The sequence below is a fragment of the Corythoichthys intestinalis genome, chromosome 6, assembly GCF_030265065.1.
Source record: "Corythoichthys intestinalis isolate RoL2023-P3 chromosome 6, ASM3026506v1, whole genome shotgun sequence".
NCBI classification, from domain to species: Eukaryota; Metazoa; Chordata; class Actinopteri; order Syngnathiformes; family Syngnathidae; genus Corythoichthys; species Corythoichthys intestinalis.
This window is the reverse complement of record NC_080400.1, coordinates 48,004,911-48,016,261: the sequence shown is the minus strand read 5'-3', so window position 1 is coordinate 48,016,261 and position 11,351 is coordinate 48,004,911. Positions and strand designations below refer to the sequence as shown.

The following is an 11,351-nucleotide window of genomic DNA, read 5'->3' as shown; positions in this document are numbered from 1 at the left end:
AATGAGACCTCATGAGACCAATAAAGCATACCCATGGGAAAAATAATTTGTTACACACAATTTTAACTGTCGTTCGCACAAAACAAGTTGTCTCTCAGTTTCAACATTACTAAATCAGACAGGACAGGACGTGCTAAATTGAGACAAATGACCAAAAATGCAAATCATGCAAGTTTTTATTCCTCAATAATAATGTATAATGTGATTGTAAACGCTATCATCCACAGCTTTAAATACTTACTCTAATTATTATAGTTTTTGCCAATGAAAAAACTTGAAATACCAGTTAGTAGTTAAAGAATAGCTTCAGACATGTTTTACTTATCTTACTTAACAGACTTTATTGAATCCCAATATCTGATTGGCTCATGATAAGGCAAAACCAAAAGTAATCTGCCAAATTCTTATCAGAAAGCAATACCCTTGATCAAAGTACTACTGTACAAAAATGGTTAACTGCACGTTTTATTGATGATAGTCTTACTTGCTAAACAGAAACACCATCTGTCGCCATACACGTTGCAGAACCCTTATGACCAACATACACCCACAATTTATGCAAAGCCAAAAACATGAATTATTTTGTTGCCAGCAAATCTCTGTTGGTGCATCTGAACGCACTTTGGGGATACATTATACACAAGTGGTAGCGGCTAGGTTTTAATAGATGTAGAGGTTGTGCCCATGCTTTTGAAGTCTGCCAAGATTTATTTTTTTGCTCATTTCACACAAACAGACTGAAACAGAAGAACGATTTGGTCTTGATTGTGTTGTGCTGTTAGTTTGAAATCCTGCGCTTCCCGCTGTGCCTCTATTCTCCTTTGTGTTTTTTCTCACCTCCCCTCTCTCATCTCTCACCTTAACTTGTCCTTCCCCCTTTCAGGACTTATGTGATTCATTTTAAGTTATTTAACATGCAGCTGCGGGCCATACAAGCTCACCTGCCTCCCCTCACTTTGAACCTCCGCTGGTCGGCCGTCCAAATAATATGATTATCTTCTGCACTAATTAGCTCATGCCCACGACAGGCTCTATACAGCAGCTGTTCACCGCACATAGAAGCTCACACATGCACATACACACCGACGTGCAAACTAGCTTCAGACAAGCTGCTGGTTCGAAGTGCAGCATAGCTCTGCATGCATCCATGCATAGCTTATATATTGGGTTCACGCAACACGCAGGGACACAAACAGGCTTGTGCAGTGCTCCAGAGACAAGCGAAAACAGATCCATGAATTCAAACAACCAAAAACTACATTTAGCGCACCGCACCTTTATGTAAACAGAAATACTTCATGCGGATAGCCACTGCCATCTAACTGACACGTGACTTGGAATGCCACAAGATATTCATTGTCTCATGCTGCACCTTCACTACATTACATAATAATACATACTTTAGAAGTATAAACACAGGATAACAACTTTTTAAAGTGCACATTGTCACAAACAACAGACCCATGCAATGACATGTACACAAGAAGAAACAAGCACTTTCAGTTCTTTGTGTGAATTTGCGTAGGGGGGTGACAGTGCTAGAACAAGGTCATTTTGGAGAAAGAGAATGTCATAAATGATTACAGTTGATGCTAAAAGCCATTAAGAATTACTGAACAGAACTCTGTACACTTACACACCCTCGCAGCCGGCGCTAGCACTCTAAAAAGCGCTCTTGGACCACTCAGCTCGTGCTTGGTCTTCTCAAATTTGAATACCATGTTCAGATAAAAAGCGACAGTGCTACTTATTGAGCTTTATGACATGGCAAAAGTAAAAGAAATGTCAACTCCTCTCACACAGAGAACCTGCCTTCTTTGGTGTTACCAAAAATATAATTCTGTTTTGTGCTTTGCTTGATGTTAAGTTTAGATTCCGTCTTGTGAGTTTGTGTTTTAACAAACAAACAAAGCTGATTGCACCTTATAGTGTATTTTAAGGATTTGGCCATAAAATTGATTTCCCAAGGCCTTGTAGCGATTGGCTGGTGATTAGTTCAGAGGGGGGTCATACATTATATAAAGTCAGCTGGGACAAGCTACTGATCAACGGCATCTCTACTGAGGACAAGCCGTGCACAAAATAGATTAAATGAAATGGACTGATAAAGAAATGACAAAACTAGACGGAGCAAATCCCCCGCCCCTTAGTTTTGGATGTAGCAGTATTAAACCCACAAGTTTCCATGTTGTTTTTTCCCGATTTTCTCCTCCACAGAAATAAGTCATTTGGTTTTACTCCAAAATGTACATTGTGTGCTTAACTGAGGCATATATTTGTATTTAAGCAGAAGAGGTGGAACATTGCATTTACAGTGGTATGAAAAAGTATCTGAACCTTTTGAAATATCTCATATCTCTGCATAAAATCACCATCAAATGTGATCTGATCTTTGCCAAAATCACATAGATGAAAAAACAGTGTCTGCTTTAATTAAAACTACCCAAACATTTATAGGTTTTCATATTTTGATGAGGATAGTATGCAAACACTGACAGAAGGGGGAAAATAAGTAAGTGAAACATCACATTTAATATTTTGTGCCCCCCCCTTTGGCAGCAATAACTTCAACCAGACACTTCCTGTAGCTGCAGATCAGTCTGGCACATCGATCAGAACTAATCTTGGCCCATTCTTCTCTACAAAACTGCTGTAGTTCAGTCACATTCCTGGGATGTCTGGCATGAATCGCTGTCTTTAATTCATTTAATTTCAGGCAATTACATTCATCTTCACAAATGCAGTTCTTTGCTTTCAAGAAACAACACAGAGAAAAAAAAACACACAAAAAAAACAAAACAAACAAAACAAAATGCCTGAAAGGGAGTGGGACGAAGAAAACATATCAAATCCCACCCTGATTTCTCAATTATCATCAAAATTAAAAAAATATTTTCCTGCAACCTGTTTTTGTTTAGTTACATAGTAGACATGCTTCTCCAACACATGTAACGGGAAAGAAGAACCCGCAATGTCAATTCCCTCAGTCAGCAAGAGAGAAAACAAAAAGAGAACAACAAAACAAAAAATGTATATACATATGCGTGTGTGTGTAAATATATACATATACACACACACACAAACATATATTGCGTATATCCATACCGACATGGTAAAAAGACCTACACAAACATTGACATACATTTTATTGTATTGTTAAAAGCTTTATACAGAATTATGGAAATGTTGTAATCAACCAGGTTTAGAAATTTAAGCAATTTAGATTGAAGAAATAGTCCATGGGTGTGATCCAGAAATTTGGGCTTGTGAATGATGCGAACTGCTTGTTTCTGTACTATGACTAAAGGATTTGTCGTATTGCGATACGTGTTCCCCCACACTTCCACACACTATGTAAGATATGGGAGAATCAAAGTACAGTACAGAGTACGGAGTGCATTCTGATCATCTGATTCCGAACTTTGTTCAAAATTGAAAGGCTTCTTGAAATCTAGGTTTTTATGTCTGACGTGGGGTTTCCAAGACAGTTTGTTATCAATTATTACTCCCAAAAAGCTATTCTCAACAACATTTTCAATTTGTACACCTTGAATACTAAATGTTAGTTCAATATCAATTTTTGCATTCCCAAAAATCATTGCTTTAGTTTTACTTATATTCAATTTATTTATATCCATCCATTCTTTATTTAATTTTAGTTCCTTGTTAACAGTAGTCACAAGTTCAGTGTAACTATCACTACTGTAAAAAAAATGTGTATGATCTGCGAACAGAATGAGTTTTATTACTTGGGATACATTAAAAATATCATTTATATACACAGAGAAAAGCTTAGGCCCCAACACTGACCCCTGTGAAACCCTACATGAAATACCCAGTTTAAGAACAAGAATAAGAGCCGATGTTGACATATTGTTCCCTGCCTGTTAAATGACTTTTTACCCAGTCCCCAGCTATCCTGCGAATACCATATTTTTCTAATTTTTCAAGTAAGATTGTCTTTCGGTCAGGCCACAGCATCTCAATGGGATTCATGTCTGGACTTTGACCTGGCCACTCCAGAACGTGTATTTTATCTTTCTGAAACCATTCTGAAGTAATTACTCCTGTGTTTTGGATCATTGTCTTGTTGCAGCATCCATCCTCTTTTTAGCTTCAACTGTCTGACAGACAGCCACAGGTTTTCCTGCAAAAAATCCTGATAAACTTTTCAATTCATTTTTCCATTCATGATTGCAAGTTGTCCAGGCCCTGACGCAGCAAAACAGTCCCTAATCATGATGCTCCCTCCACCATATTTCATGGTGGGGATGTTGGTGAGCTGTTCCATTTTTCCTCCACACATGACATTGTGTCTTATTCCCAAATAATTCAACTTTGTTTTCATCAGTCCACAAAATATTTTGCCAAAACTTCTGTGGAGTGTCCAAGTGCCTTTTTGCAAACATTAAACGTGCAACAATGTTTTTTTTTAAGACCGCAGTGGCTTTCTCTGTGGAGTCCTCCCATGAACACCATTCTTGGCCATAGTTTTACATATGTGAATATACTGTATATGTTGATGTATGCACAGAGATATTTGGACTGTGCCAGTGATTTCTGTCTCTAGGGTCCTTTTTTACCCCTCTGAGTATTCTGTGATGAACTCTTGATGAACATCCAGAACTTTAGAGATGATTTTATATCCTTTCCCAGCTTTATACAAATCAACAATCCTTGATAACAGGTCTTCAGACAGCTCTTTTGACCGAGCCATGGTGCACATCAGACAATGCTTCTAATCACAACATTTCTTACCAGGTGTGTGTTTTATAGTAGGCAGGGCAGCTTTAAAATGCGTACGACAGGATAAAAAAAAAGTTTTAAATAGCATTATTATGTGAATTAGAATCATATTTTTAGACGATTTGACTATATACAACAATTTGACAAAGCACAGATGACGAGAAATTAGTCTTTTAACCCACCATTTATTTATCCGCCTACCATTATAGGGCTCTAGCGTCCCCAACAAGTTGATGACGTCAGCAGGGTCATGGTTTATTCTGATTCAGAATTCAACCCATTGAGGGGGAATTACAGTGATACCTCAGCTCACGAACGCTTAAGCTCACGAATTTTTCGCCTCAATAACATTAAATTCGCGAGCATATAGTCTCTGCTGACGAACTAGTTTTCGGCGGACGAACCAAACCACGCGGTCGAACAGCGCCACGAGAAGCTGACGCACGCTCACGGCGTCCCAGTTCGTCCCCTCCCTTTCGTTGAGTGCGGACGTGGTTTGTGTTTGATAGACATTTTGGACCATATTGAGTGTACTTTTGCTATTATGGGACCGAAAAAGACCCCACCACAGGCTAGTGTTAAGCCTAAGAAGACATTAAAGAAAATTACGATCGAGCAGAAGAAGGAGATCATTGAAAAACACGAACGAGGTGTGCGTTTGTGTGACTTAGCGTCCCAATACCAGTACGCTAAGTCTACCATTGCTACCATCCTTAAGAACAAGGAAGCTATTAAGGGTGCGTGTGTGGCACACCGGAGGTTGAGTTACCTACAGTCCTTATGGTAGGTGACTCTCCTTCCAAACAGTAACTCCCTCCCTCCTCCCTCCTCCTCCCACTCCATTCCATCAAGCCATCAACTACCATCACAAAGGTAAATAAAACGACTTTGTTATACAGTACAGTTTATTTCTTTAATTACAATACAATAGCACATTTATTATACATAAAATAAGGTATATTTTTGTGTAGTTTTAAGGCTTATTTAGTACAAAATTATGTTTTATGGGGACCTGGGAATGAATTATTCTCATTTTAATGGTTTCTTATGGGAAATAAATGTTCGGAAGACGAACTTTTTTATACACACTTTCTGGGAACCAATTATGTTCGTGAGCTGAGGTATCACTGTATTCAGAACAAGGAAAATGTGATGAAGAGAGCCGGAAAATGTTATTGTTTCAGTCTCTCTACTCCAATATTTTTACAGGATATTCTTTTTATCGAAGTATTTTCCCCCAATTGCTAAATAAATGGTATGGTCATGAAAAATAACAGTTTTGTGCTAAATGGAATATTAAATTTAAAAAAAAAAGCATTTATTCAGTACGACATGGCAAAATTACTCCATAATGGTCAAAACTGTCCACTTCACCTTTACTGTCGCACTTCCCGAACGATATTTTATGCCACCGTAGTTAGTCAGGCTTTTGTCATTTCCCAGCCCCGGCTTCGGAGAATGTTAACAAACCAAGAGGCGTGACAGCAGGCCGACATGCAAACCCCAACCGAGTGACATCTCAAAGTCTTATTTTCACTTTTCAAAGCGAAAAATCACTCAAAACACACGGCGACGGGGTTGTCGATTGTCTTTGCCGATCGGCAACCCAGAGTTACAGCTCGTTCCCCTGCTACGGACAGGAGAACTCGCCGGGGAAGCAGCTGGAGAGTACCGCCGGACAAACCAGCTGACGTCAGAGCAGCGTGTAGCTGCCACATGGTCAACACGATATGGCGTAAAATAATGCTTTACTACACGGCGAAGACGTAAACAAAGAGCGGCGTGCAGTTGTTGTGCAGCTAACATGGCATGATGTGTCTGAGGAGAAGTTTTCTACATTTCCGTCCATGATCAAACGTAAGTAAATAGTCCTTTATTTAAAGAAAGTTTGTAGTGTTTACTTTGTTATCGCTGTATTCGCGGCCATTTTTAACACCAAATTTCTGATGAGGTTGAAATTTTGACAGAACACCGGGCACACGAAGAGGGCAATAAGCCGAGTATATCCCTCTTCCGGTGAGAGGGTGCGACAATCCGCCGGTCGTCGGCCGAGTGGCATTTTCGCTGGACAATCAGCCACAAAAGCCACCTCCGCATTTGAACGTGCGCCATGATGCCAGTACTTGATATAATACAAAATACGATGTTTAGTCACTTCCTCGTAAGTCCAATGGTCCCTCAGTAGTAGGGCTTGTTTTGACCAGTATCCGCCGTGAACGGGAACCTTTTGAAAACCAAAAAGGCTCACAAGCCTCTCCCTGGTGCAGCAACAATTTTCTGCAGCTGTTTGGCTGGCATGATGCGAAAAATGAACGAATTAATCCGCAAACTCAGCTGAATCCGCAGTCCATCTACACGCTATAAAGCATTGCTGTATTGTGAGATGCTGACCCGGGTGACGTCACATTCACATTTGTCCTAAACCCGAGACTGAAGCCGGAGGTCACTCATTTTCATGGCGCAGGATTCAAAAATTGAATATATAAAATTAACGCTTCCACACACATCCAAGTGGTCCATTTCATTAAAGGGGATGTAGCGCCCTGGGAAAATTTTGATATTCCATCATTTATCCATAAACGCATGCCTTTTGTATTCATATCATGCCACTTCGTGTAATTACACACAAGAAAATGAGAGAAATTTGGCTCGATTGTCAAGCTAAAACGACCGGCGCCCGAGATCTGGCAGATTGTGTGCGTGACGTCACGTCAAGTGAAGAGAGTGCCACCGGCCACTAGGGGGGCAGCGCCTGTCTGCATCAATATAATTCCTTCTAGTGTGGGGAGAATTAGGGGTGTTTTGAGCTGTTTATGCTGATGCATTGTGTTCGTCCTGCACATATTCCAGGTTCCCTCATGAAGAAACACCGCTCGTTGTCAATAAAAGAGAATTCAGAGTTGGCAGTGAGGGCTGTTTCTTCAACAAGAAAAAGGCTCAGTGCTTTAATACTGAATGGCGGCGATGATGGCAGTCAATTTCGTTTCTAGTTTCAGCGACGAATCCGACGTAGAAGGACGTAACGAATGTTCATCTAATGGTGACGAGGAGAGTTGCAAAGCTTTAATCGGTGTTATAGGTGACCAATTTGAGCCCAAACGAACGCCAATGCAGCGTAATGAAACGGTCATTGAGGGGAGCAATGACACTGATGAAACATCGGCAGCAGATCGTGTGGGAAACACCAATGATTTGTTTAGCATTTCTTTTTGTGAAGCTGATACACCGTGACTGCAAAATAAAGGAATGCATAGAATAATTATAATTTATTGCGCTATCATAGCTTTTCGCTCTGCCAACAGACACAAATATGAACGGGATCAGAGGATTTGTTCTATATATTTTACGAACGATCATTTATACATGTGTCGAGTCCTGTATCCAAAGGCGTGACATTTTTTTTTATTAATTATAAAAGAGTACTCACTCTGGCCATTTCAAGCTTGGCTGCTCCCTTCTTTGCGTAGCTTTAGCCTCCTTTAGCAGTCATCGTCTCTCTCTTGATATCTCGGGACATTTAGGTGGCTGTGCATCTATGGTCGGCACCGCATCTCCTTTGAGCAGCAATCTTTTAGCAAAACCCGATTTCTCTTGTCCATAGTTCGAGAAGCTTTCAGTTGGAAAATGCGCACCACAGAAAAGCGTGCCGGAGGCTGTGTCTAGAAAATTAGCCCTCTTTGCACGGACGAACTTTACCCATTTTCTGTGTAGTCCAGCTTTTTTTTTCGCGTTCAGGAACTCATGGATACTATATTCCGATAAACAACTATTTGTACACCACATAGCACAGCAGTTTTGAACCATTGTTGTGATGTTTTGGTCAAACAAACCCCAACGCTACTCTCTCGTCGTTAAAAAACAATGCCACCTAGCTCCGCCTCGACTTTCAATCACTTGTCGTGACGTCGCCGCCCCATTCGGCTGTTTCCGGAACACTTTCGGTAGTGTTCGTCATTTTCGATCTATTTTCGATAATTGCTCATTAATGTGATTGATTTTTTTGTTAACTTTATCAATATTTGTTATCTTGGCGCATAACGGTTCTATTGATGTCTCACACCCCCTTTGCCGAAACATCCCCTTTAAGGAGCATAAAACGCCACGGAATATGGAATGAACATGCTTTTTGGTGTCATACGCACTTTTAACCACTCATCAGTGATTGGGCACACACCTGACTTAAAATGTTTGGTAAAAATTGGTTTCAATTGCTCTTTAAGTCTCCTTGAGCAGAGGGTTCACTTACTTATTTTTGCCCCTTCTGTCATTGTTTGCATTATATCCTCATTAAAATATGAAAACCTACAAATGTTTAGGTGGTTTTAGTTAAAGCAGACACTGTATTTTCATCTTTCTGATTCTGACAAAGATCAGATAACATTTGATGGTGATTTTTATGCAGAAATGTGAGAAATTCCAAATCAGGACATAACAATGTGCGTTTTATTCAGTAATTGATCTGAGAATGATAATTTTTTATACACATGAAAAAATGTTGGGTTTTTTTGGAATGACACAAAAAATAAAGAATGAAAGCTGAAATCATAAAATGATGACCCACCAATTGAAACAATTTGTTGAGAAGTCATCCAAATCAGAAAGGTTGCAAAGATAATGCTCCTTGTCCTCACAATAATATCAGTCTTAATCAATAATCATCTCTTGTGTCTTTCTTATCATTTACCATTGTATTTAAGTGTTAATGCTTATTTTTAGCAGCTGAATATATTATCATGCCCAGAAAAGTAAAACTGTGTAATTTGAAGTGAACCACTGCTCTTTTTATATTGAGGTCAGTGATAATCTATGAGGCAAAAATGATGTTAATCTGTAATAGATAACATCTGTCAACGTATTTCAGATGATCAAATACTGATCCTCATCCGAACATTCAAATCTGGATGAATTTAAGGCATATGTATAGTAAAAATTTGACAATTAAAAGGCCTATCTGGGGATCAATAGATGATTATTTTAATTGCTGTCCCCTCTGGACCGGGGCTATATAGTGCTTCAACAAACCACAATAAAAAGAGACCAGCACAAACAAACAAACAAAAAATTGTAAGACTGGTTTGTTTGACAGGTAGCAAAGCACTTCACTTGGCTCCATCACAGTAATTGTTGTAGCTATGCAGAGGTCATTATACCTCTCTCGTACTTGCAAATGAGATATTTTATGCCATTTTTTAGAATATCCCATGAATGATATTAACAGCATGATTATTATAATATTTTTTTCTAATTAATGATTGATTCCTACTTATATCACTATTTAAATGGTCTATTTTTGATAAATCACATTTTGATTTGTAACCATATTTACTTCTCTTAGAATATTTATACCACACTAAATTTAGCAAGTTTAGGTGATCATAGGCTCACAAATACTGTACACCTTGCAGTGAAAGCTATGAACATTTGGAATCACTTGGATTTTTGCACAAATTAGTCATATGTGATCTGGATTTCATCTAAATCAACATGATAGAGAATTAATTGTTCACTCAATTTCGTTGACCCTTTTTCTACCTGCGCAACCAAGCAATTAATGCATGTTAAAATATATATACAGTACATACAGTATAGACCCTACTCACCTACTTCACAAAATGACGTGTCGCTGTATCCGGCCGCCATATTGTCCGTATTTTTTAGACTTATTGTCATTGTTTTCAATTAGCCGTGCAAGTTATAGGGCAATTCATGGAAGCCCCGGTGTTATCTGACGCTGTAAACTCATTGGATGCGTTGCATAAAAGGCGGTATGTGGAAAAGCTTCAGTTTATCCATTCGCCAGATCCATATTTGATGCCTAAATCGATGTTTTTCGACCCGCTGTCTTCGCCGTCTTTGCCTGACATCTGCTAGCTACCCTGATATTTACAACTATCTTGTCCACACAAAATCAGCCTATTCTCACGAAAGTTTGAAAAACTTTAAGAGCTTGGAGGCTTATAAATACTTTGTTGCTGGTTGGGTGAAACAGGTCCTTGTCCACGAAAATTCGGCAGGAATCTATCGTGTGCTCGGGAAGGTGAGTTACGAAATTTTCACTTCAAAATCTTTTGTTCTTGCTAACATCCACTGTCAAGTCTAATGTATTTCATGTCATTTGTCAATGGAGCTAGGGCTTTTAATGTTTATATGGTTTAGCGATAGGACTCTCACTACATACATATATAATACGTAATAAATACGAAGTGCGATAGCACTACTCCAGATTGTCCCTAGTTGAATTTATTTTTTGGCTTTTGACCTCAATAGTGAAATTGTAAATTAATTGTATGACAACTGTCTGATTATCCCCTTATAATTATATATTTTCAGGTAGCTCATTCACAACGTCTGAGTGTATGTTGTCGGCGATTAGCCTAGCAATGATCTTAACTGTGGTTGTCAGCCCAAAACCCTCTAAATATATATTAAATGCATCTTACCAGATATAAAATGACTACTACATAATCTGTGGTAGTCGTTTGGAGCCCAGTTTTCTCGTCGAATTGCAGCAGTCAATCTCAGTCTCCTCTCCGGGTCTCTCGGAATACGGTAAAACTTTAAGTCTCTCCGTCTATCTTCTCTGTTTTTGCAACCGACCGCCACAC

General features: G+C 39.1%; 1 protein-coding gene across 1 annotated transcript in view; it reads left to right on the top strand.

Moving 5' to 3' along the window:
- igsf11 (immunoglobulin superfamily member 11) overlaps window positions 1–11,351 on the top strand; it is a 194,016-nt gene that overhangs the window by 161,342 nt on the left and 21,323 nt on the right. The window lies entirely within an intron of this gene.